A 27285-nucleotide genomic window follows, 5' to 3' on the forward strand; every position below is an offset into this window, starting at 1 on the left:
AATTATAAGCAAAGAGAATATTTTGTTAACGTTTCAATGGACGAGTGAGGACTGTTCCTGAACGCAATTATTTTTTCACATATTTTGCATAAATCCACAACTGCACCTCCTGAAAGTGTCTCTTCTTAATAGAAGAAACGGAAATCGGCCAGAATGCACAACATAGTGGCGGTATCAATGTTTAGTATAAACGATTAAGAAATTCGAGTAACTGATTTAAAGATAAGCACATGCCGGCATTTTAACATCCCATTAATCATTGTACATTGGTCATTTTAGAACTTACAGTAAACACTTGCATATTAGTACAGTTAAATAATTGGACGACACATATTAAACAAGAGAAATTAAACTTTTTTCTATTTTTAAGAAATAAGTCCATTAGCAGAGTAGAATTCAAAATTATTTTGCATATAGTATTTGAAACACTATTTGGTTAAAACATCTCAATTGTGTTGGTAAAAAATATATTAATTTTTCTGGACTAAATTACAGTTCTGTTGATATCCGAGAAGACTCTTGGTATTTACACAATGTTGCCAAACTGAATTTTGTTATATTCGGTTTAAATTTTCTAGTAGCGGATTTCCGAGCATACCATACAGAGGGATAACATATAGTCCAAGAACCGAAGCTTTTCACCTCGCAATTTTTACAGAATGGATCGATTTGCTTGAAAATTTGAGAATAAGTAGTGGATAGTCCAAGGATCCAAATCTATATGATGCCGAAAGGCGCTTTTACCATGGGGATGGATGCCACCCCATCTCGGGTGTGGAAATTTTTTATTATAATTTGACTGCAAAAGTTAATAAAAACATTCATTCTAAGCAAAAAATGTTCTATACATTTTTCGCTATCTTTCGATACTTTCGCTATCGAAAGTGTTAGTTTTATATAGAAAAAATCAATGTTTTTCTATATACTCATGTGCCATTCACTCAATTTTTGCCGTAGAAAAATTTTCTCAAACAAAGTTCTTGGGAATTAAATAACCTACAATTTAATATTAAAACATTTTTTCGTATATCTGATGCTAAGCTTTCTATTCTGAAGGAAATGGCATTTTTTACCCAACTACAAAAAGTCGTTATTCGCTTTTAACTTCAGTTTTTTTAAAACTAATCATTTTAAGCCAATTAAACTTTTAGAATCTATTAATAATACATAAATAAAGAAGAATGAATAAGGCCAATGACTAAAAACACCGCTAACTTACATTATTATGCTTCCAATAGGCTTTCTCTTTTTTTTTTCAAACAAATATATTGATTTTTTAACCGTAACCTTTTTAATTTTTATCTTAAAAAGTTTGGTAAAAAAGTTTACCAATAATGCCGAATTTAAAATAATGCCGAATAGATCAGCGCTACACAACTGTCATTAAAAATATCTACGATAATGCTACGGCATGCATCATACTCCATGAAAATACACACAAATTCAACATTCATCGTGGCGTTTGCCAGGGTGACACCATTTCGCCAAAGCTATTCACAACATTATTGGAATCATGTGTAAGCGTGCAAACCTAGACGAAAAGGGCATAAACATAAACGGAGAGCAACTTGATCACCTCAGGTTCGAGGACGATATAGTCCTGTGTTGGGATACACAGCATCTCAGTAAACATCTTCTTAAGACAAACTCTTTAATAATTAAATGCCCGTGGTAAAAACAAATATGTTTGTTTTTAATAAATACGATTAACCTAGATTACCACATCGATACATGCTAGTATTTGATACAAGGTCAAGTTGCAATAATAATCAATGTATGTTTGTTAGCAGTCAGCATTTTTAATCACTCTCACTTTTGCTTACCAAAACATAAAACAAAACAATCGACCTTTAATTATACCTTCACGGGGAACAGATAAATCAATTAGTAGTTGAGATTCCAGCAAGTAACATCAAATTAAGCAAATAATATACCACCAGCTACTTACCGTTAAATACTCCACGTATAAATAAATGTATTAACTGTGAGAGTTATTTACTACATCAACCCTTATGGTCGGGGGTAACCAACCCCTAATTATCTAAGGTGGCTCAGAAGCCAGGAGCCACCATAGTCCCGATAACAGATCGTATTGATTATGTCATCGAAATGTGCGAAAGGCTCTACCATGTCTCTACACAAGTGGGTTTAAAGATCAACCAATCAAAAACACAAGTGATGAAAAACCTCATTCTGAGTGACAACATCAACATAGCTTACTTTTAATGGGAAATTTTATTAAAACAATTTTACCAAAAAAATGATTTTATTAACGTTTCGAAGCCTCAAATATGTCAACATGCATGGGATAATGAACATAGAGTTCAGTGGAGAGATTCAAGTATAGTCCTGAAAGAATCAAATAGTAAAAAGAGAAAAATAAAAGAAGCGGCTCTAATTATGCTAAATGAAACCAATTGTGTCGCAAATTCCTCGGTAGAATGCAGTACGATGTGGTTACCCATACTGAAAGAGGAAGTCAATAGAAAGAAAATACCACGATTAGTAAGTCAATAACATATCGAGTTAGTGCAAACTTTATATTTTAGTATTACTTATTGTATATCTATGTATTATTAATATTATTTATAATTTAAATATATTAAATCAGAATTTGGTATTAGTTTTTTGAAAATAAATTAAATGTAAGACCAAATACTTACGATGTCGGGATAGTATCACGAGGTTTTTTCCTGGTTTTCCCTCGTGATTTACTATGGAATCTCTAACGCGAGAATTTTACTGTCATCGTTGCATTTGGTTGTCTTTTTAAAGACAGATCACATGCTATGATTTTTTTGTGACGGATATTCTTGAGTTGGGATTGATTTCATGTAATCGAATGAACTATCTTTTAGTAAAGTCGTCCCAGGAATGCAACTCATAAATATGTATTGGCGATATCATTTTAAAGTCTTCTACTTTCAAATGTATAATATACGTCTGAATTGCCAATATAAATGAGTCAGATTAAATAAATTATTAGAAGAATTTTTTTACTTAGCAACAACATTTTTGTTTATTTTAGTAGTATTTTGTATTTTGACAAGGAAACTCGATTTGGGCTTCGAAACGTTAATAAAATCATTTTTTTTTTGTAAAATTGTGGCTTATTTCCCATTAAAAGTAATTTATTATAAAAATGCCACAAGAAAATAGTTTCAGAACAACATCAACATAGCTGGAAAAAGTATAGTACAAACACCAGCATCCAAATATCTGGTGCACGAAATTTGCTTAAGTAGAGACAACCAGACCAATGAATTAATACTTAAAATAGGGTTGGCTTGGGCGGCTTGTGGAAAGCTAAGAGACGTTCTCAAATCAGCTCTTCCCATCTGTTGAGAAAGGTCTTTGATCAATGTGTGCTGCCGGTTCTATCCTATGGTGCGGAAACGCTAACGCTCACTAAGACGTCAGCAAACAAAATTCGAACAACACAGAGGGCAATGGAACGATCCATGTTGGGATTAACCCTAAGCGACCGAATAACCAACACATATCGAGCCCTAGGTGACTTGGTATGCAGGTGTATCTCCCAAAAATTTTGGTACACATCTGGCCGTTGCGAGTAGTACAGCTTTCTGCATGGTCTTGTAAAGATGTTCATTTAGACCCAGCCTTTTTATGCTTTCGATGAAATTCTTCGGAATGACTCCAGTAGTAGACATAATAATAGGTATCGTCTGGGTACTTTGCATTCTCCATTGTTTTCGCATTTGAATTTCCAGATCTCTCTACTTGGCGATCTTTCTAGTAAATTTACTACGTAGATGACTGTTGTTAGGTATCGCCACATCAATTAGTGTTGTTCGTCTTGTTAATTTATTAACTAGTACGAGATCTGGTCTATTGTGTGCCACGTGCCACTGTTTGGTCTGTGAGCACAGTGCTGTCCCAGTATAGCTGGTAGTTGCCATCCTCAAGCATACTCTCAGGGACGTATTGATAATATGGGAGATCACATCCATTATTATTGGTTGATTGCTTCCATTATTATTATTATTAATATTATTAAAACACAGATAAAAAGAAATATACAGGAACGAAATCTAACCTTCAAAACAAAATGTTTTTAAAAACAAACAGCTGGGGCTGCTTCTCTTCAGTGTTGTCAGTTCGTTGTTCTCTTCTCCTGGAACGAGCAGCGTGACGTCACATAGCTTTTCGTGTTTAAAATGGATAGCTGGCGATCACAACTTTAAATGTTCATTGTAAATTAAATATTGCGATTTGAGGGTTGATATTTGGTATGCGTTGTTTCTACATGTAGACAAATATAATAAATAAATAAATAAAAAAAATGTCAAGTTCCCTATTAAATCAATAATTTTAGAAAAAAATCGTTGATGATGCTCGTGCTTCATTTATTTATAATTTCGTTGCAACCTTTAATTCTACGCAATTAAAAAGGTGGATCAAATGTCATGGACATCCACAAAAAGAAAAAAGAAGTGAACTGATTGAGGGGTTAATCATTAATACTTGTTTACTATACAAATAATATCTACATTTTTTTATTCTAATTAATAATGTCAATCGATTTTCATTACTTGCCGAAATGAATTAATTAACAAAAATATTATTATCGTGGATTATAGATAAAATAGGTCATTTAATATTTTAAGCATAAAAATTACAAAAATGTGTGTACTGAACAGTATTTATTAAAAATAAAAGATTGTGGGTATAGTACGAGATTGTTTATAAAGAAATAAAGACTGGAAAATTTATCAAATAATATTTATTGTCTTTAAGTGATAATTTATAGCCTGTATCTCTTTCTTACGCTTGGGCAAACTTTTCAATGGTAGTTGGTCTTTCGTTTGGGTTGAATAGATTCTAATCGGTGATACCGATTATATCAGAAAGAATTTGAATCGAACATTAGAGAGATTAAATTAAAACTGTTTTCGAAAGGCAATTTTCAACTGTTTTCTATTATGTGGGCTGGCGTAGCTAAGCGGTAGTGTGCTTGGCTCGTGTGCTGGTAGGAGGGAGTTCAAATCCTACCGCCGCGCGCCGGCAAGAACAACTAGACATTTTTAAAATGTTTATAGGCCCCAGGTCGACCAGGGGTAATAATAGGCGGTTGAAGCGTAGCACTGGCCCTGTTACCTTCCTTGTATACCGTAGGCCCTAGATATAGCAGACTACCCTGCTTTACTCCCAAAGCCACGTGAGCGGTATAAAACGGGAGACTATTATTATATATCAAGGTGGGACGGACTATAGTCGGACAAACTTTAATGTATGGGAACACTATAACAGGGGAAGTTTTAATTGTGGAACGTGTCATCCTGACAAGTTTATAATTGTGAAAACTAGCAGATTGTTTTTAAGTTTATTCGATAGCAAACTTTATATAATATGAAAAAATGTTTGTCGGCAATACCTTAAAAAATATCCTTAAATTATACGCATGAAATTAAACTATACTTTAAATTATACTTTTACTTTTACTTAGTCCTAAGCCTTTCTACCTTTAGGTGTAAGGCTGGTGGAGTTGAGTTTGGCATTGTAGTCTCCATGCTTTCCGATCTTGCGCTAGGTTTCTTGCACTTTCCAATGTCAATCCCTTCTTCTCGACTTCTTTCCTGATTTCATCTACCCACATAACTCTTGGTCTCCCTCTTTTGTTTTTCCCCTGCACTCTCGTTTCGAACACTCGTTTTGTTAGCCTCTCGTTCGACATTCTACACACGTGCCCGAACCATCTAAGTTGTCCTTCTACTATTTTTTCATTGATTGGTTCTAGTTTTAGGTTTTGTCTAATTGTTTCGTTTCGTATTTTGTCTGTCCTCTTTCTGTTTGCTATTTTCCTCAGGAACCTCATTTCCATAGCATTGACTCTGGATTTTTGTCTCCCCGTCAATGTCCATGTCTCGCTGCTATACATGATTGTTGGTCTAACTACTGATTTAACGACTGCCGTTTTTACTTTTTCCGGTATCCCTTTTTTCCCAAAAAATGTTGTTTTCATAGTGTTAAATAAGCTTCCTGTTCGTCCCATTCTCTCGTTTATTTCCATGTCTTGTTTACCATTTGATTCGATTATTACTCCTAGGTATTTAAAATATTCCACTTGCTCTAGTTGTTTCCCGTCTAATTCTATTGCGTGTGTCTTCCTCGTATTTGAAATTATCATTGTTTTTGTTTTCTCTGTATTAATTTTCATATTTATGTTTGATAGTTCTTCTTCTAGGATTTCAAGATTGTTCTGTAAGTCTTCTCTGTTTTCTGCTATCAATACCATGTCGTCTGCAAATAGTAGCTCCGATAGTTGAGTCTGTTTCATTTGCCAGTATCCTAATGTTAGTTTTCTCATTCTTCTCTTGGCTTTCTTTATCGCTTCATCCAGTACCACTGAGAATAGCAGTGGACTCAGCACGCATCCCTGTTTGACGCCTTGACTTGTAGAAAATTCTCTGGATTCCTCGTTATTGGTTCTTACTGTATTTGTATTATTTTTGTACATATCCTTTATTACTTCTATTATGTGTCTGTCGACTCCCCTTTCTGTTAGTGTCTTCCAAACGTCCTTTCTTCGGATTCTGTCAAACGCCTTTTCCAGGTCAATGAAGCACATATGTATCTCTCTATTTTTCTTGATTACCTTCTCACTTACTTGTCTTAATGTGAATATTAGGTCTTGCGTGCTTCTGTCCTTCCTGAATCCACACTGTGTGTCTTCCATAGTTGTTTCTATTTGTGTTTTTATTCTTGTCTCTAGTATTCTTGCTAATACCTTCCCAGGGATACTTGATATGGTGATACCTCGGTAATTATTACAGTTTCTCTTGTCTCCCTTTTTGTGTATTGGTAATATAATGTCTTTCTTCCAGTCCTTTGGTAATTCTGCTCTATTTATGATATCATTCATTAGTTCTTTCATGCTATCCATTCCCTCTGTCCCCATGAATTTTATCATTTCCGGGGTGATATGATCCTTGCCTGGTGCTTTGCCCAGTTTTACTCTTTCTATTGCTTTCTCTAATTCCTCTCTTGTTATGGATTCCACTTGTTGTTCTTCATTCCTTTCTTGTATCTCCCCTATGTTGTCCTTGTCTACATGAGTTAGCTCTTTGAAATGTTCTCTCCATCTTTCCATTATTTGTTTTTCTTCTGTTAGTACGTTTCCATTCTTGTCTTTTATATTCGGCATCGTGTGCTCTTTCTTTTGTCTGAGTTGTTTTAATGCGCCGTAGAAGAGTTTTTGGTTTTCCCTATAATTTTTTGTCATTTTTTGTCCAAATCTCTCCCATGACCTTTCCTTTCCTGCTTTCACCGCTATTTTAACCTCTTTCCTTTTTTCTTTATATGCTTCGTAATCTTCCGGGTGTTTTGTGCTTAGGTATCTTTTCCATTTGTCTTTTTTGTTCTTTATTTTCTCTCGTATTTCTTCCGTCCACCATTCTGTTCTCCTCATGTTAGTGTTTGCTATTTTTGCTTTCCCGCAAGTTTCCTCAGCTGCTTTGATTATGCTGGTTTTTAGATATTCCCATTTTTTTTCTATATTTGTATTTTTTGCCCTACCTTTCAAAGTATTATCTAATTTTTCTTGGAATTTCTTCTTATATATTTCCTCTTTTAATTTGTAACTTTTTATTTTTTCATTTACTACCTTTCTTCTCTTTTCTTCTTTTTCCTCTGTTGTTCTCATTCTCATTATTACTAGATGGTGGTCACTGCCAATCTCCGAGCCTCTTTTCACTTTCGTATCCTGTACTCTTTTCCATTTGTTGCTGCTTACCAAAAAGTAATCTATGATTGATTTTTCGTTTCTGCTGTCTTGTACTCTCGTGTATTTGTGTACTTCTTTATGTTTAAATTTTGTATTTGTTATAACTAGTTTATTCTCCATACATATTTCTATTATTCTTTCACCATTTCTGTTTAGCATTTCTTCTCCTTCTTTTCCCATGCACTCCTCTATTCCGCTGTTGTTGTTTCCGACTCTACCGTTTAGATCTCCCATTACAATTATGTTTTCTTCCCCATTATCAATTTGCATTTGGAGCTCCTCGAAAAATTTATCTTTCTCTTCCTTTCTTGCATCTTCATTTACTCCGTAGGCTGTTATTATTGTCCATATTTCTTCGTCCATCAGTTTAATTTTCACCGATAATATTCTCTGGTTAACATATGTTTCTTCTATAACGTGTTGTAGTCTATTCGGTGCAATTATTATCCCGACTCCTTCTTTTGCTCTCTCTTTTGTATCCGCTCCTACCCAAAGTAACCAATATCCTTTGTGTATTTTCTTAAGACCTTTTCCTTTCATCTTCGTTTCTGTTATTCCTAGTATTTCTATTTTTTGTCTTATCATATCTTCTACCAGTTCTTCCTCTTTTCCATTGATGCTTCTCACGTTCCATGTTCCCATTTTTATCTCTCCTTTTTTCTGCAATCTAGCTTTCCCCTTTTTCCTATTTTCATCCTTGTTTACCTTTGCAGCATCTTTTTCCCTATCGCTTTTCCCATTCATTGCCTTGGTTGTCATTGTTGTGGGTCCGGTCTCATTATTTTCTTTTAGTTTTTTGAAGTCCCTTCCCCGATATTTCTGTGAGTTAGTATAAGTTTCTCTTTATTATGGTCCCATTTCCACTCCTTTCCATTAATCTCCAGTTTCATATATCCTATCTTCGTAGTATTACCTTTGTCTTTTTCTTCTTTTGCCATTTTCCTAATTTTTGCTTGTATTTCCCTTTCCTTTCTTGTTAAATCTGATTCTATATACACCTTTTGTCCCTGTAGATTTTTCAGTTTTCCTTTGTTTTTTAGTACACTCATCTTATCCGTTAGGTTTTCCATTTCTGCTACAAAGATTTGGTCGCCGATCTTCACCGGTCCTCTCAGTCTGACCTCTAATTTCAGATTTCTTCCTATGAAGTGTTCTACTGACTCCTTTACAGGCTTTCCGTCGGTAACATCTAGTGTTAGGCCTTTTAATACTATATTATTTCTCCGTCTATCTTTTTCCAATTGTTCTATTCTATTGTTTGCCATTTTTAAACCTTCTTCCAATTTTTCGTTTTTTTCTTTCAGCTCCTTAATATATTCCATCGTTTCTTTTTGGTCTTTCCGTATGGTTCTTATTTCTGCCATCATTTCATCATTTTTCCACATAACTTCCCGCATCATTTTTATCATCTCTTCATTTGTGTCGTTGCTTTTATTCGGTGTTCGTCTCGTCAGGTTACTCTTTTCAAAATATAATTTATCTTCTTTATATTTTTTCTTCTTAGATTCTTCGTCGCCACTATCAGATAGTTCTTCATTCTTTCTATAGGTTTCCTTTCGGATTGTTCCTGTTCCGCCACTGGCCATTTTAAATTAAATGTTAACCTCAGCACTAATATAAATATTATTATTATACACTTAGAAGTTTATTTTTATTTCGCACAAGAACGCTTTTTAAGTTTAACGATTATCGATAACGATAGGTCTTTTAAAAAACCGGTGTTTTTATTGTGATAGGTTTCGAATTCGAAATTACCTTATCGCCAATACACCTGCCACACAACCTCTCGCCTCGCTTGCCAAACTCGAACCCTTTAAATTATAAATATCCGCAATACCTTAAAACAAAACTCGCCTATTAATGTATCCTACCAGTGATGGCATACGGACGCCAAACAGGGATAAGGACAATGTCGAAGATAGATAAATTAGTGATAACCTGGAAAGCAATGAGAAGGCGAATGTTAAGAATAGGCTTGAAAGATAGAAAATGTAACGAATGGATACGGAATGTTATGAATTGAAAGATATCATAGAAAATGCAATAGATATAAAGTGTAAATTTGCAGCCCATAACATCAGGCAGAAGCAAGGTAGATGGAACAAACAAGTACTGTATTGGAGACCCTGGGAATCAAAACGAACCAAAAGAAGACCACAGATGAGGTGGCCAGATGATTTAAATCGACAATCAGGTCCAAGGTGGACCTGCAATGGACACAAAAAGAAAATTGCATTTCAATGGACAGAGAGAAGGGGAGACCTACATCTGAAATTGGATATAAAAAGAGCTGTAGATAGATATATAACTCGCCTATAATATTTTTGTAGACAATGTTTTCATTTTAGTTTCTGTAGTCTTTTAACAATATTGACTATACCTTAAAATGTTCTAACATTAATTAGATGTTTTTTAAAATTTATTATTCAATATTTGACTATTGTTTATTTACTATTTTTTATTTTATTGCCAAATAAAATAGTAAGTTACATGCCACAAGGAAATAGCTTCAGAACAATATTAAATTTATTACTTGCTATTAAAATTAAAATCTACAATTTGTAGTTTATTTCTCACAGAAAGGTTTAGCTCTTCAAAAGTCTTCTGTAAGTTTACGGAGTTGTAACTCTATATACAATTATGATTTATTTTGGCTTTCTAAATATTGTCTTATCGTTTTTTTCTTCTTCTTCTTCTTATGCAATCCACTAATGGATGTTCGCGATCACGTTTGACCATTTTTCTCTATCCCTTGCAGTATGTATTAGGTCTCCTATGTTTTTTAGTCCTGTCCATTGTTTGACATTACGGAGCCATGACATTTTCTTCCTGCCCACTCCCCTTCTTCCTTCGATCTTTCCTTCAATTAAGGTTTGCAGAAACTGATATCTTTCATTTCTAATTATGTGTCCCAGGTATGCCGTTTTTCTCTGTTTAATTGTGCACATCAGTTGTCGTTCTGTACCAATTCTTCTCAGGATTTCTTCATTTGTTATTCTTGCGGTCCAGGGAACTTTAAGGATTCGTCGATAGATCCACATCTCAAATGCCTCTAGCTTATTCATTGTGTTTATTTTTAAAGTCCATCCTTCCATGCCATATAGGAGCACCGACCATATATAGCATTTTGTGAATCTTAATCTTAGGTTTAGGTCAAATTCAGAGTTCGTAAAGACGTTTCTGAATTTCATGAATGCACTTCTGGCTCTTTCTATCCGACATTTAATTTCCATATCCGACATCCAGTCTTCACATAGCCAGGTTCCCAGGTACTTAAACTTTCTTACGCGCTCTACATCTTGGTTGTTATATGCTAGTCTTGCATTTTGATGTTGACATAATTGACGGCTGATTATAAGGAACTTTGTCTTTTTTATGTTGATGCTAAGTCCCATGTTCTCGCTATGCTCTCCAATTTTATTAAGAAGGTTTTGGAGGTCTTCTATATTGTCTGCTATTAAGACCGAATCATCCGCATATCGTATATTATTGACCCAGGTACCATTCACTTTGATGCCGCTTTCGCATTCCTCAAGAGCTTCCTGGAAGATACTTTCTGAATATAGATTGAACAGTAGTGGGGAGAGAATGCATCCCTGTCTTACACCTCTGAGAATTTTTTGAGCTTGCGTTGTTTCATTGTCCACCTTGACGACAGCTGTTTGATTCCAGTAAAGAGCCTCTATGCAACGAATGTCTTTTTGATCTATGTCGAGTTGTTTCAGTATATGTACGAGTTTATGATGTTGTACTCGATCGAAGGCTTTTTCATAATCTATCGTTTTTTACGTACTACATTTCTATTGGTTTCGCCTGGATCAATCAACAATAAAAATAAATTACTTTATGATATAACAGGAAAACTGCTTTTACGTTGATTAAGGTATTTCAGATTTACATATGATTATCTTCTATATCTGTTATTTGACGTTCTTGAACTTCTTTACATTTACGTTAAACAACCGGTGTCTTTATTATATTTACTCATGCATTTATAAAACCCACTATTGTTTACTTTACTAGCTTTTAACTCCTTATTTACACGCGATTCTCGCCCCACAGGGTGCGTCGACAGCTATAAATGGCACAATATCGATCGAATCATTATAGTTATTAACAATTTTAGGGAGATTGATTAAAAGGAAAGTCTATTATAATAATTTATTTAACATTGATACGACTAATTTTAGCTAATGAGACTTTTACAAAACTGACCAAAGATTTAGTGAGTGCATCACTTAATTTTGGGAATAATGATAAATAGTGCAATGAAAAATTGAAAATGTTAAAACAGTCTCAAGTGTAGTAACCTGCTATATTGTTTTGTTTAAAATAGAACAAGCTATGGAAAACAGTATGGAAAAAATTATGGAAAAGGATATGGAAAAATAACATAGTAGTCGCTGCCATGGAAGTAGTAGGAAAGAGACATGTCAACACAATCAATAGAACGCCCTAGTTCACGCCGGAAGTGAAGGAACTGGACAAACAAAAAAATAATGCATACATTCAATATATACGGAATAAAATACCAGAAAATTTGAACAACTACAGAACAGTACGAAACGAGGTAAACGCAAGGATAAAAGAAATACACTAGAACCTAGATAGCTCAAAACCTCAATAAGTTAAAAAGCTCTATAACTTCAAAAAATTGTATATTCCCTTCCCATCGGAGCCTAAAACCTCTACAACTTAAAATACACAACCTCTATAACTTAAATAAATAATCTCGTATTGGCCCTCAGTAACTTAAAGAAATGTTTTCACAACCTCTATAAGATAAATTTGTTTGGCAATGAGTCATTTGATATATGTATATGTAAATATAATACCAAACTTGAGTAAGTTGATAAAATCGTTTACCTTAGACATCAATTAAATTGTAACGCAAAAAGTCACGGCGAAATTAGATCTAGGATAGAGCAGGCTAGAGCCGCTTTTAGAAGGATGTCCAAGGTGTTATGTAAGAGAGACCTAAAATTGGCGTTGAGGATCCTTGATCCGCCTACTTCGCTGCTACGTGTTCTCGGTTTTACTTTACGGTATCGAGTCCTGGACTGTAAATAAAATCGATCTAAATTGTCTTGAGGCTTTCGAAATATGGTGCTATAGACGAATTTTAAAAGTTTCCTTGGTGGAGAAGATTCGAAATTCCACAATACTAGAACGTCTCAGCAAGACTACTGAGATTATAAAAAGCATCAAGCAGAGACAGCTGGAGTATTTCGGACATGTAATGAGAGGTCCCAAATATAGGTTGCTACAAAATATCATGCAAGGAAAAATAGCAGGCAAACGCAGTCCAGGACGAAGATGAACCTCATGGTTGAAGAACTTGCGAGATTGGTATGGTGTTGATACGAGCATGCTATTTAGGGTGGCAGTGAATAAAATTACGATAGCTATGATGGTAACCAATGTTCTGAAAGGACATGGTACATGAAGAAGAATAATGAGTCATTTCGAAAGAACGTGCTTTCGGTCATATTTATTGCTTGCACGTGTTCACTTAATGTAAACTACATAATGTCCTATTGTTTTCTTCTTGTAATCTCTTAAAAGCTGTATTTGCGGCGGTTAGGATTAGGACAACAGCTTACTGTATCATAAGTTTTTTATCACTGTCCTAGAAACATTGCTTTACGTACTGTGTGATAACTTGCTTAAAATGAGTTCAAAAACATATATAAATATATATAATAAATGCCTATATTTTATTCAACTTCTGACCTATATTTATCCATCCCAACATAGACCCTTGATAACTTAAAACCTCTCTAACTAAAATATTTAGAGTTTCACGATATTGGATAAAAAATATCGATATTGTATTGATATCGTATCGAAAACCAATACAATACCGATACAATACGTACCTTAGCAATATTAATGTCGATACGATACTCATCTGAAATCAATACAATACTCTTGTATTGTCGATACGCTTGCCTCGATATTATTGAAAATATCGATATCGAGAAAAAAAAAATAAAACTCCACAGATGTTTTATTATATTTTGTGGAATAGGTATTTAGATCATAATTATTTATTACATAAAAGTATAAGTGATCTGCAACCCAAGCATTAGCTGTTATAATGTTTTACACTTGAGTGCATGAAATTGAAATTCTTGAGAGTGAGTAAATGTCTGTTATGATTACATTGTTTATATCATGTGGCATTTGTGGCAATATTATGGAAGTAAGTGATGATGACACAAAAATAATTTTTAACAAATACTTAATTGCGATTTATTCCGAATCTCCGGGGATTTCAATATATTTTCAAATTAATTTTTAAACAATACAGAATTAGTAACTATTTGTCGACTTTCAAAGAAGCATTCAGTCATATTCAATCGTAATATTTTTAGAATAATGTCCATTTGCCAAGCATGCAAAAGTGGGCATAAAGGGCCTACACAGCTCAGATGTATAATCCTTTTTATGTTGATATTTTATCGAGTATTGTATCGATATCGTATCGAAATCAATATCAATATGATATTTTTATAAGAAAGTATTGCCGATATCGATACTCGATACGATACTTCATTGACATAACCAAATACAATACTCAATACTTAAAAAGTATCGATAAAAATATTTGGTTTTTCCCTTGGACTTAAACTTATCGAGGTTCTATTGTAAAAGAAAACCATTGGAAGAAATTTACAAAAGAAATGGAAAGATACTTGTATGGGAGTCAAAGGAAAGTATAGAGAATGTTAAGAAGAAATAAGCTTGAAGTCACGGACACCGTACAAACTAATAAAACATACTTTAAAAATCTATATAACGAAAGTGAAGACAAAGAACAGATTCAAAATGGATATGAAGAGGACAATGACATTAAGACAACAAACGATAAGATAGAAAACATCATAAAGTCCCTTAAAAACAGAAAAAGACCTGGACCAGACGATATCACCAACGAGATGCTTAAACACTAAACACAGAGGGAAAAATTGCAGAACGACTTACTAACCTTATTTTTAGAATATTATAGAAGAACAGAGAATACCGAGCGACTGGAAAAACAGCATAACAATTTTCAAAAAGGGAGAGAAAACACTTTCAGAAAACTATAGGGGAATAACACTGTTTAACAGTACTTTCAAAGCATTCACAAAAAAATGTAACTGGAAGAAATCGCCAAAAATATAATCATACGGGAAGAACAAAAATGTTTCCGGAAAAATAATAGATCTACCATTGATGTAATATTTGTTGTTAAACAGATAGCGGAAAAATCCATAGAATTTAATAAACCTGCTGCTTTGACAGAGTGCGATTAAAGGAAGTGCTAGAAATAATGGGAAAAAAGGGCTAAACCACAGGATAAGTAACCTGGTACTCGATATTAACAAACAATGTAAAACAAAAATTAGAGTAGAGCATTTGACAACCGAAGACATAGTTAAAGATACAGAAATCCGTCAAGGCGATTCACTGAGCCGTTTAATATTTAATTTAATAATGGTCAAAATAATGGAAAAGCTTCCCAGAACAGCTAGATTTAAAATAGGTAACATATTCTTTAGGGTAAGAACATAACAAGTGGGTCGAGGTGGAGGTGTAGGTCGCGGTAGATGCTACTAGTTAAGTCGCGGTCGATGTCGACAGCACATAGCAAGGAGGTCACCTGCGCTGTCAGTCGAGCTAGAACCACTATCAAGTGAAGCAGTTTAATGAAATTTGAATGACAAAAAGACTGTGCTTTTGCGATGTTATGTCAGTCAAGTCATGATAGTGATGAAATGTCAACTGTAAATAATCAGATCCTCCTTCATATTTCAAAAATTTACTGAATTTAAGTACTTTAGAAATTCAAAAATAAACTGAATACAAAAAAGGGATTATATAAATAGTATCAACTCAGATAGCGCAGGTAATGACAACTTGGCTTCGAACGGACCAATCACAGGGAAGCATCCTTGTAGGCCGCGCAGTAGACATCCATGTAAAACAAACTCATTTTATTTTCAAAAGCATCGATGTAAACCTCCTGGATGGCATCGCCTAAACCTCCACCGCAACTTACCTGCTCTGTTCTCTTCCATTCACTACAATGTGTTTATTTTACATGGATGTCGACCGCGACCTCCACCTCCACCTTCACCGCCACCCACTTGTTCTGTTCTTACCCTTAGAGTCGTTTTAGTCCATTCTTTCACGGTTTTTGCTCTAAATTTTAAAGAACCGCTTGGATTGACATGAAATTTGGCATAGCTTACATGTCAAAGAAAAAAGTGATATTGTGCCGATGTGTGCTTTTGTCCTGGGGGTAACTTTCACCCCCTCTTGGGGGTGAAAAAATATATGTCCAAAATAAGTCCGGAAATGGGTAAACTGACTAATTTTAAGTAACTTTTGTTCTATAGAGCTTTTTCGCCAAGTCAACACTTTTCGAGTTATTTGCGAGTGAATAAGTTCATTTTTCAACAAAATAACCACATTTTTAGACGGTTTTTCGCAAATAACTCAAAAAGTAAGTATTTTGTCGAAAAAACGTTCTTAGCAAAAATATAGACTATAAAAAAGTAAAAACAATTGTGTACACGTTAGGTCTCTGCATCTCGTGGAACCAGAGTTATAGCCAATGAAAAATAGATTCATATTCACCAAATTTCAAATAGAATATTTCGACGTGAAATATCCAAAAAATTAAACACTTTTTGGGAAAAACTCATTTTAACTTTCTTAAAGTGTTTAAAAAAAGCTTTATTTCTATTTTTACAAAAAGTTTCTAGCATTAAATTTAAGCAAGTTACGCTCAAAATAAAGCTGGTCCCTTTTGTTTTTGCAAAAAAAAAATCGGGAAGACCACCCTCTAATTAGCAACTGAAATGAAATTAATCGTTACCGTTCCAGAAATTATTTTACTTATGTTGTGTTTATATGATCTGTAAGTTTCATCGGTTCAAAGTGCTTATTTTTGAAAAAATTTGGTTTCAAAGTAAAATTTTGAAAAATTTAAATTTTGAAAAATATGATTTTTTTCAAAATAACTTAAAAATTGTTAGAGATACCAAAAATCTCGAAAAACAAAAAAAGTCAGATTTGCTTTTCTGAATATCATGTATTTTCTTGTTTTTCTGTTAGACAATAATTTATTAAGATTTAGTGTTTCTAAATTTGCATACATTCGTGATCAGTGACTCGTTCAACCCTTTTAACAACAGCCCTTTTAATAATAAGGACTTTGAACCGATGAAACTTACAGATTATATAAACAATATATACACGAGTCAAGAAACTTGTGAAGTCATAACGATTAAGTTCATTTAAGATACTAATTAGGGGGTGATTTTCTCGATTTTTTTACCAAAAACAAAAGGGACTAACTTTATTTTGAGCGTAACTTGTTTAATTTTGATGCTAGAAATTTTTTTTATAAAACAAAAATGAAGCTTTTTTTAAACACTTTAAATAAGTTGTAATGAGTTTTCCCCGAAATGTGCTTCATTTTTGGTTATTTCACGTTAAAATATTCCATTTGGAATTTGACGAATATGAACCTATTTTTCATTAGCAATAACTCTGCTTCTGCTAGGTGTAGAGACGTAATATATACACCATTTTTTAAAAATTTTTATAGGCTATATTTTTGCTAAGAATGATTTTTCGACAAAATACTTACTATTTGAGTTATTTGCGAAAAACCGTCTAAAAGCGTGGTTATTTTGTTGAAAAAATGAACATATTCACTGCCAAATAACTCGAAAAGTATTGACTTAGTGAAAAAACTCTATAGAACAAAAGTTACTTAAAATTAGCCAATTTATCCATTTCCTGACTTTCTTTGGACGAATATTTTTTCACCCCCAAGAGGGGGTGAAAACCACCCCCAGGGCAAAAGCACATATCGGCACAATATCACTTTTTTTCTTTGACTTATTAGCTATGCGTATGCCAAATTTCATGTCAATCCAAGCGGTTCTTTAAAATTTAGAGGTTTTGCAATATTTCACCGTTAATGAATGGACTATTTGCTACGCTGACGATGCTGTCCTTATCGCTGATTCTGAAGACAATCTCCAAAGGCTATTGCATGCATTTAACACTAAAGCTAAAGAATTAAATATGCTAATCAACACCGAAAAGACTAAGTGCCTAGTAATTTCCAGAGAACCGATAAAATGCAAATTAGAAATTGGCTCCAAAACTGTGGAACAGGTGAATCACTGCAAATATCTTGGAGCGGAAATAACAAGCTATGGAAATCTCTCAAAAGAGGTAAGAGAACAAACAACGAGAGCAGCTAGAATCTCGGGATGCCTGAAAGAAATCGTATGAAACAACATATATCTAAATACTGAAACTAAAGTCAAAACATATAAAACAACTATTATAGTAATCCACAAGGAAGAACTTCCTGTAGTTGGCTGTATACCATTAATTACAAGTGAAATTTAATAAAACATTTTCTGCCACCACAAAAAATTTGAGTTGCCTGCCACCTCTTATAACAGAATGACCTAGTTACCTTTTGACCCACTTACAACGTGTGGGAGTCATATGTTGCCCTAGGGCCGTATCCCTAGGAATGTTATCCATACTTTGGATTTTTCGATGTTTTCATTTATATAAGACTTTTGTCTGTTTTTTGAAAGGCTTTGACCTTTGTATTTTTTGGTTGGCTCACCATGTTCTTGTAACACTGATAATTCTCTTGTTACAGAGCGAACACGTTTTGTTCATATGTTTGTAGCCCTTTAGGGCTTTTTAAACTAATGTACCTTTTATCAAGAAGAAATTTTTTTATTAAATTTCACTTGTAACTATTATAGTCTTATAATAAGACCTGTTATAACTTATATGCGGCAGAAACTAGACCAGATACAAATAAAACGTTACAAATGATGAGAACACTAAGAAGTACTTATACAAGACAAAACAATACGTTTCAGAATAAGAAGTGAAGACATCAGACAACACTGTGGAATACAGGACATAGGACGGTGAGTCAGAAAGAGACGAAGATATTGGAACAAACATATACAGAGAATGGAGGACAGCAGACTCGTTAAAAGCGCAAAAACGAATAACCCAGTAGGTAAAAGACCAAAATCAGTTTTCAGGAAGTAGAGATAGCCATAAATTCACTCAAAAACAGAAAGTCACCAGGACCAGACGGAATACTCAACAAGCTTCTAAAATACGGAGCAGAAAGTATAACCCTAGAGATGACAAAACTTATACAAAAACTAATATTGCACTGCAAGATACCAGACACATGGAGAAACAGCATAATGATACCAATGTTCAAGAAAGGAGACAAAGAAGACCCCAACAATTATAGAGTTGTAAATCTACTGAACACCGCACTTAAGCTAACCACAAAAGTCCTAACTAACAAAATCAATAAACTAACAACTTTATCAGATGAACAACAAGGATTCAGATCCGGAAGATCCTGCGCAGACGCCGTATTTGTACTGAGACAAATTACAGAAAAGGCCATTGAGTACAATAAACCAGCATATCTATGTTTTATATACCTGACAAAGGCTTTCGATCGCATCCAAGTCGAAGACGTCTTACATTTACTGTATAGAAGAAACATACCAATCAATATTATACAAACCATCGAAAACATCTATTTTCATAATCGAATACAGGCAACGATAAATGGAAAACTAACGCAGTTTATACCAGTACAAAGCGGAGTCAGACAAGGTGACTCATTAAGCCCACTGCTCTTTAATATAATAATTGACGAAATAATAGAAGCAGTACGTAAAGGTCATGGTTACAGAATGGGGAACAAAGAAATCCAAATATTATGTTATGCAGACGACGACGCCGCAATAATCGCCGAGACAGAAGACGATCTCCAAAGATTAACACACATCTTCAGTACAACAGCCAAGAAATACAATATGATAATATCAGCAGACAAAAACCAAATGTATGACAACATCTAAACACCCACTACGATGTAAAATCGTGGTAAGAGCGCCTGCCTTTGGATCGAAAAAATCCGAAAAGTTGTGGGTTCGAATCTCACCAGGGTCAGAAATTTTTCATTTATTATAAATTAATAAATGAATATAGTTTCTGTCCTTGTGGGATCGGTACTCACCGGAGGGACCGCAGACGTTCGGATACAATTAGCGTCTCTTTGCAAAGACAATGACGTCGACTTTGCAAAGTAACAAGACACTTACTCAACATACACACTACACATGACACTAATACTAATGTTGTGACTGGCCGAATGACATAAAGTCCATGCCATTAAAAAAAATGTAAAATCGAAATTGATGGGAAAATAATAAAGCAGAAAGCAAGTTTTAGATATCTGGGAATAGATATAACCAGTTACGGAGATGTTGAAGAGGAAGTACGAAAACAAAGCTTAAAAGCAATTAAAGCGGCGGGATCCCATAATGACACAACCTGGAAGAACAAACACCTAAGACAAGACACAAAAGCAAAAATCTATAAAGCAGCAATTAAACCTATATTGACATACACGGCGGAGACAAGACCTGACACATCTAAAACGAGACGACTAGTAGAAACAACAGAGATGAAAATACTCCGACAAATATCAGGGAAAAGTCTGTTGGATAAGGAGAGAAGCGAAAACATAAGAAGATCGTGCAATGTAGAAGACATAAATGGATGGGTGACAAAACGGAAGCAGGAGTGGAACGAACACATTAGTAGAATGGCAGAGGATAGGATAGTACGATTAGCACGAGATAAGTCACCAAATGGACAAAGAATTGGCAGACCAAGAAAAAGATGGTGCGATAATTTAAATAATTTAGGAGGCTAATGTTGAAGAAGAAACAGGCTTTAAAGCCTATATACTAGAAGGAAGAAGAAGAAGAAGTGAAAGACCACAGGGCAGACCACCAAAGCGATGGCGAGAATGCTGGACCTCATCGTCCGGGGAAGACTTGATGGTAAGGAACAGGCAGTAGCCTACTAGCATCATCGATCATGCTAGAAAGAAGAAGAAGAAAGAAAATAGAAAAAGTTTGTTTATCATGGCATTCGAAAGCTTTCGACATTCGACATAGATTTTTTTAATCGCATATAGCAATTATGGTCCATTCCACGAACATACGCCTGTTTTGGATTACTTCGACAACGAATATTTTACTCTGTAACATAAGAGGTACGAAAGTAAATGGCGCTAATAATTATTCCAATAAACAACAATGTAATTTGTAATTTACTTTCGTACTTCTTATGTTGCAGAGTAAAATATTCGTTGTCGAAGTAATCCAAAACAGGCGTATGTTCGTGGAATAGGGTATAGTTATAAAGATTAATGGCTGATATTTTGACAGTTTCTGAATAAAATAATAAATTAACCTTACCTTTCTGTGTATTTAAATACTTTCTCCTTGATGGTTTTTAAATATCACCTATATCACAAATAACGGTAATGCCACCCTTGCTACATGACTTAGCTGACCTTTTATGTGTTATTCTGCACCCTCTACGAACTCCTGCTAACTCATAAGTTTAATAAAAAAAACTCCCAGACTCCAGAACGACAGGCGCCTGCTAGTCGCCCATCCCCGTATCAACCCTACGACGCAGTTTCAATCTGATTCGAATAAACATTTTTTTTCTATTACGTACCTATTTTAAAACTACTGTTCATATAAATTTTTAATTCATTTTTATTTAAAGTCAATAATTGGCCTTGCTGGATTTAATTTTTATTGTATACAAGGAAAAATGGAAAAGTAAAACAAAAATTAAATCAATAAAACACTGAAAACTTGTTTTCGACTTTTCATTACTTCCATAACATTTATTATAAATTAATGTCACTACAGTTAATTCTGCAGAGCGACTTTCTCGAGTGATGTGCATTGTGCATTTACTCTGACTTACTCCTTGGCGTTACAACCCTTCGTGGGTTTTAGACGACTTAGTCCAAAGTAATAAGGATTTTCTCGGGACACGCAAAGATCCAAGTAGCTGACTACTTTTTTAGTTATTGTAGCTCTATAGGAAGAAAACCTACCTGTTTCCTGCCTAGAGTTCGCGTCCGTTTTTTAATTACATATTGACAATTTAGTGCAAAATCGTGATTTTTTCGATTCTTTGCACTCCATTCAAAAGCTAAATAGTTGACATAAAACTACAAAATGCCGATTTTTGAAAGTTAAAAAGTTAATTTGTTGTTACGCAAACTGCAAAATAAGTAAAATATCATTATTTGTTAATAACTTTTACTAAAACTACCTTAGAACTTTTGTGTTCCACCAAAAGTTGGTTTTGAAGCTATTTTCTTGTGGCATTTTTATAATTAAGTATATTCAAATGGGAAATAAGCCACAATTTTACCTAAAAATGATTTTATTAACGTTTCGACGTCTAAGTCGGGTGTCGTTGCCAAAAAAAAAACAAAATAATACTAAATAAACAAAAATGTTGTTGCTTAGTAAAAAATTCTTCTAATAATTTATTTAATCTGACTCATTTATATCGGCAATTCAGACACGTATTATACATTTCAAAACAACAAACACATTGAGATCTATTCTATCTAAAACTAAACCTAACAGTGAACAAGAAAGAACAAAGAATTGTATTTATAAAATACCTTGTGAATGCGAACAATTTTATATAGGTGAAACGTCAAGACCATTAGACGTTAGAGTAAATGAACATCAGTCTTATATAAAAAATAGAGAATTTGATAGATCTCAAATATGTCAACACGCATGGGATAATGAACATAGAGTTCAGTGGAGAGATTCAAGTATAGTCCTAAAAAAAGCAGATAGTAAAAAGAGAAAAATCAAAGAAGCGGCTCTAATTATGCTAAATGAAACCAATTGTGTCGCAAATTCCTCGGTAGAATGCAGTAGGATGTGGTTACCCATATTAAAGGAGGAAGTCAATAGAAAGAAAATACCACAATTAGTAAATCAGTAACATATTGAGTTAGTACGTATTTAGTATTTTAGTATTATATAAAATTTAAAATATCAAGTCAGAATTTGGTATTAGTTTTGAGAGTAAACTAAATGTAAACCCAAATACTTACGATGTCGGGATAGTATCACGAGGTTTTTCCTGGTTTTCCCTCGTGATTTACTATGGAATCTCTAACGCGAGAATTTCAGTGCCACCGTTGCATTTGGTTGTCTTTTTAAAGACAGATCACATGCTATGATTTTTTGTGGCGGATATTCTTGAGTTGGGATTGATTTCATGTAATCGAATGAACTATCTTTTAGTAAAGTCGTCCCAGGAACGCAACTCATCAATATTGGCAATATCATTTTAAAGTCGTCTACTTTAAAATGTATAATAGGTACGTGTCTGAATTGCCGATATAAATGAGTCAGATTAAATAAATTATTAGAAGAATTTTTTACTAAGCAACAACATTTTTGTTTATTTAGTATTATTTTGTATTTTGACAACGACACCCGACTTGGGCGTCGAAACGTTAATAAAATCATTTTTAGGTAAAATTTTGGCTTATTTCCCATTTGAATATACTTGATTACCAAAAGTTGGGTATTGGCGTACTTAACAAACCTTCAAAATTTGAGACCGATCCATTAATTAGTTATTCTATTTGTTTATCCCAGAGACCTTTATTTTTCAATAAGATAAGACAGAAACTAATGAAGATATGGCAATTCTGAATATGCCAAATGAAAGTAGAAGATTGATAGTATCAAAATATATTAAAAAAGATAAAAAATAATTAATATAGTCAAAAATACTAATGCCAAATTTTTGAAATTTTGTAGTTTAAAAACATTTAGAATAACTTTAAAAATGTTGTCCGTAGAAACAATCTTTTTATATATTCGAAAAGATAGTATTTTAACACGAATTTTCAAATAAAAAAAATTAGCCTAGATTATTCTAAGGGACAAAGTTAGCCATATGTTTTTTTTTAATTCATAGCTAATTTGTTTATAGATAATAATTAAGGAATCATTAATGCCATTTTAAAGAATGCGATTTGTATTTTTTCTTAAAAAATTTGCACAAAACATTGTACCTTCACAGCACCCTCTACGATTTTTTAAAAATGTAGTTCAAACGATTACTAGGGGAACCTACAAATCCACCGAATTAAAATACCGAAAAAGCAATTTCAGACGAATATAATTTTCAGTATCTTCGGATCAACTCAATGGATTTTGATCTTTCTTTTTTTCATTTGTATGTAATTTCTACGTTCATTACAAATATGCAATTTGTTTATAAATTTTTTAATTAATAAACAGTCTGATTTGTTTAAACAATTCTTGAAAAAGTATTTTTTTACATACATCTATTTTTTTAATCATTAATGATCATACAAAAAGTTAAAGTACACTTTAATAAATAAGTGATTTTTATTAGATAATTTATTGAAGATAATTTATTTATTAAAGTATACCTTAACTTTTTCTATGATTAATAACGAAAGTATGATTAAAATCATGGATTCTTGGGAAAACATTATTTTTTCAAAAATTGTTTAAACAAATTAGACTGTTTATTAATTAATAAATGTCTAGACAAATTGCATATTTGTAATGTAGAGAAAAATAACTTACAAATTAAAAAAATAACGATACAAATATATTCAGTAGATTCCGAGATATAGAAAATTATATTAGTTTTAAGTTGCCTTTTTTAGTCCAGAAAGCCACTGCGCATCCGCTAGGAAAAATATTCTAATTCGGATTTTTTGCACAATCTTACTCAAAAAGGACTCCTTTTAACAAATTTGCATGTTGCCAGGACCAAAAGGTGGTCAAAAATTTTTTAAACGTTTTTTTTTTGTTTTTTTCCTAAAATTATTATTTTTGCATGAAAAAAAGTTTTTTTTAATTTTTTGGATCATTCCAAACAGAAAAGGTCTTTAGTGACTTTTCTCTAAAAATGATAGTTTTTGACATATAAGCGATTAAAAATTTAAAAATTGCCAAATCGGCCAGTTTTAACCCTCAAAAACTATGTGAAAAACTGAAAATTTCAATGTTGTTAAGGTAGGTCGATATTCTTTAAACATCGGTTGATGAAATCCCGAAGAGTTTTTTGCAATACAATATTCAAAACTCCTTTGTTTTTAATTGGTAATCGAGCGTGCGCGACACTAATTTCCACCGACATGCGACAGTATGGTGCAAATGAAAGGAATAAATTCGTTATTTCGTAAACCGGCGACTTTAAGGAAAAATCCCGAATAGGTCGATTTTTATTTTTAAGTTATGATATTGTGGCATATATGGTATACTAGTGAAGTCATCCGTCTGGGCGTGATGACGTAATCTATGATTTTTTTAAATGAGAATAGGGGTCGTGTGATAGCTCATTTGAAAGGTTCTTCAATTCTCTATTCAGTAATGTAAACATTTACATAATTATTTATACAGTCACTGAATACGAATTTCCATTACTAAGTCCAAAATTACCATTTTGTTGCCAGGCAGAAGTCACTAAATGTTCGTTTTCTCAGATCTGTTATTTTGGACTTAGTGACTTTTGCGGCGACGATATGCAGTTTTTAATTAAATTATTTCTTTGGCTTTCTATGACACCAGCGGATCGCCAGAATATTTCAACCTATAAAGGGGTCGCGAAATCAAAAATATTGAAAACACTGCAATAGAGATTCTGAATAGCTCTTATATCTTTTTTAACAATATTACCATTGCGTAGCATGTTTATCATTGCATTAAAGTGATTCAGTTAAATTAAATTATTTGATGCAGCTGGTCTAGTAATAGGTTTAATAGACCTTTTACCGATATATATAATAATCTGACTGCACTAAATATCTGGTGAAAAAAATATTTATATATACTTATTGAATCATAATTCTAGGAGTAATTACACTACTCTAAGAATAAATTAAGGCCAATAATAGAATTGGTCGTCTAGCCTCTAGTTCGTTTGTGCCAATCTAACATTAGCGTATCAATCTGGACGGAAAATATTACCATAATTTATCTCATATTTGGAGAAACATTGACGCAAGAAGTGCAGATTTGGTAAATGTTAAGAAAACGCGTTTGAAGTTTTAAAAGTTAGTATTCTCTAAAATGAATGAAACTAAGTCTAGGTTTTCAACAACTATTGTTTACTATAATATTTAAATCATTTTTATTGTTTTGCCCAAACATCCACTTAAACCACCCAAAGGATAGAAATTTGCAAATATGTCATAGGTCTGGATCCGGCGTACCAAAAAAATGTTGATTAATAGCAAGCTGAAAATTTGTTAATAGCTTAAGGGTGTCTAGTCGGACAAACTTTGATATATTGGAACACTGGAACAGGGGAAGTTTTAATTGTGGAACAGGTTAAAAATTTGGAACGTCAGACTACGAAAACGTTAGATGTATTTTGTCCGACAGAACTTCCAATTGATTTGTTACCCTTTCATTAAACTCTCATGCAAAAATCAGACTGCTATTACTAACCAACATGATTTCTGTCATTCGACATGTTCTTCGTGTTCCACTCATTAAAATGCCCAGTTGGTGATACACACTAGTCTGATTTTTGCATGAGAGTTTAATAAAAGGGCAACAAATCAATTGGAAGTTCTGTCCGACAAAATACATCTAACGTTTTCGTAGTCTGACGTCCCAAATTTTTACCTGTTCCACCATTAAAACTTGCCCGGTTCCAGTGTTCCCATATATTAAAGTTTGTCCGACTAGACACCGTTAAGCTATTAACAAATTTTCAGCTTGCTATTAATCAACTATTTTTTCTTATGCGGGATCCAGACCTATCATATTTCATAATTTATAATACATACTTCATTATACACTTCTCCGAGAAATTAACGCACTACCTTAGAAATTTTGGTCATTTTTAATATCTCGAATTTCCTAAACCTGCTGTCCGATTTAACTTATTTTTTTAATATACAGGGTGTCCCGAAAAGATTGGTCATAAATTATACCACAGATTCTGGGGTCAAAAATAGGTTGATTGAACCTCACTTACCTATATACAATAGTGCACACAAACAGCCCTTTGAAGTTACAAAATGAAAATCGATTTTTTTTCATATATCGAAAACTCTCAGAGATTTTTTATTGAAAATATACATGTGGCATTTTTATGGCAGCGACATCTTAAAAAAAATTTAAGTGAAATTTGTGCACCCCATAAAAATTTTATGGGGGTTTTGTTCCCTTAAACCCCCCAAACTTTTGTGTACGTTCCAATTAAATTATTATTGTGACACCATTAGTTAAACACAATGTTTTTAAAACTTTTTTGCCTCTAATTACTTTTTCGATAAGCCAGTGTTTATCGAGATATTTTGAATATTTTTCGAATCCACCACATATTTGTATATGGTATAAGTACGATTATAGAGACCTGTTAATAATCTGAAAATTTATTTATAATCTACATTTTCAGGTATATTTTGAAAAAGAAGCTACATCTCGATAAAAGGTGACTTATGAAAAAAAGACTAAAAGGCAAAAGTTTTAAAAACACTGTGTTTAACTAATGGTACCACAATAATAGTTTAATTGGAACGTACACAACCATTTGGGGGGTTTAAAGGAACAATACCT

At 33.3% G+C, this 27285-nt stretch overlaps 1 protein-coding gene across 1 annotated transcript in view; it reads right to left on the reverse strand.

Moving 5' to 3' along the window:
* The window catches only part of LOC114349200 (uncharacterized), a 66051-nt gene extending 44841 nt beyond the window's left edge, over positions 1-21210 (reverse strand). Inside the window, exon 1 of the mRNA XM_050646456.1 lies at positions 21088-21210. The gene's annotated coding sequence lies outside the window, so the exon portion shown is untranslated. The remainder of the gene's footprint in view (positions 1-21087) is intronic.
* Positions 21211-27285: the final 6075 nt, after the last annotated feature.

The sequence above is a fragment of the Diabrotica virgifera genome, chromosome 3 (assembly GCF_917563875.1).
Source record: "Diabrotica virgifera virgifera chromosome 3, PGI_DIABVI_V3a".
In the NCBI taxonomy this organism is placed as follows: Eukaryota; Metazoa; Arthropoda; class Insecta; order Coleoptera; family Chrysomelidae; genus Diabrotica; species Diabrotica virgifera.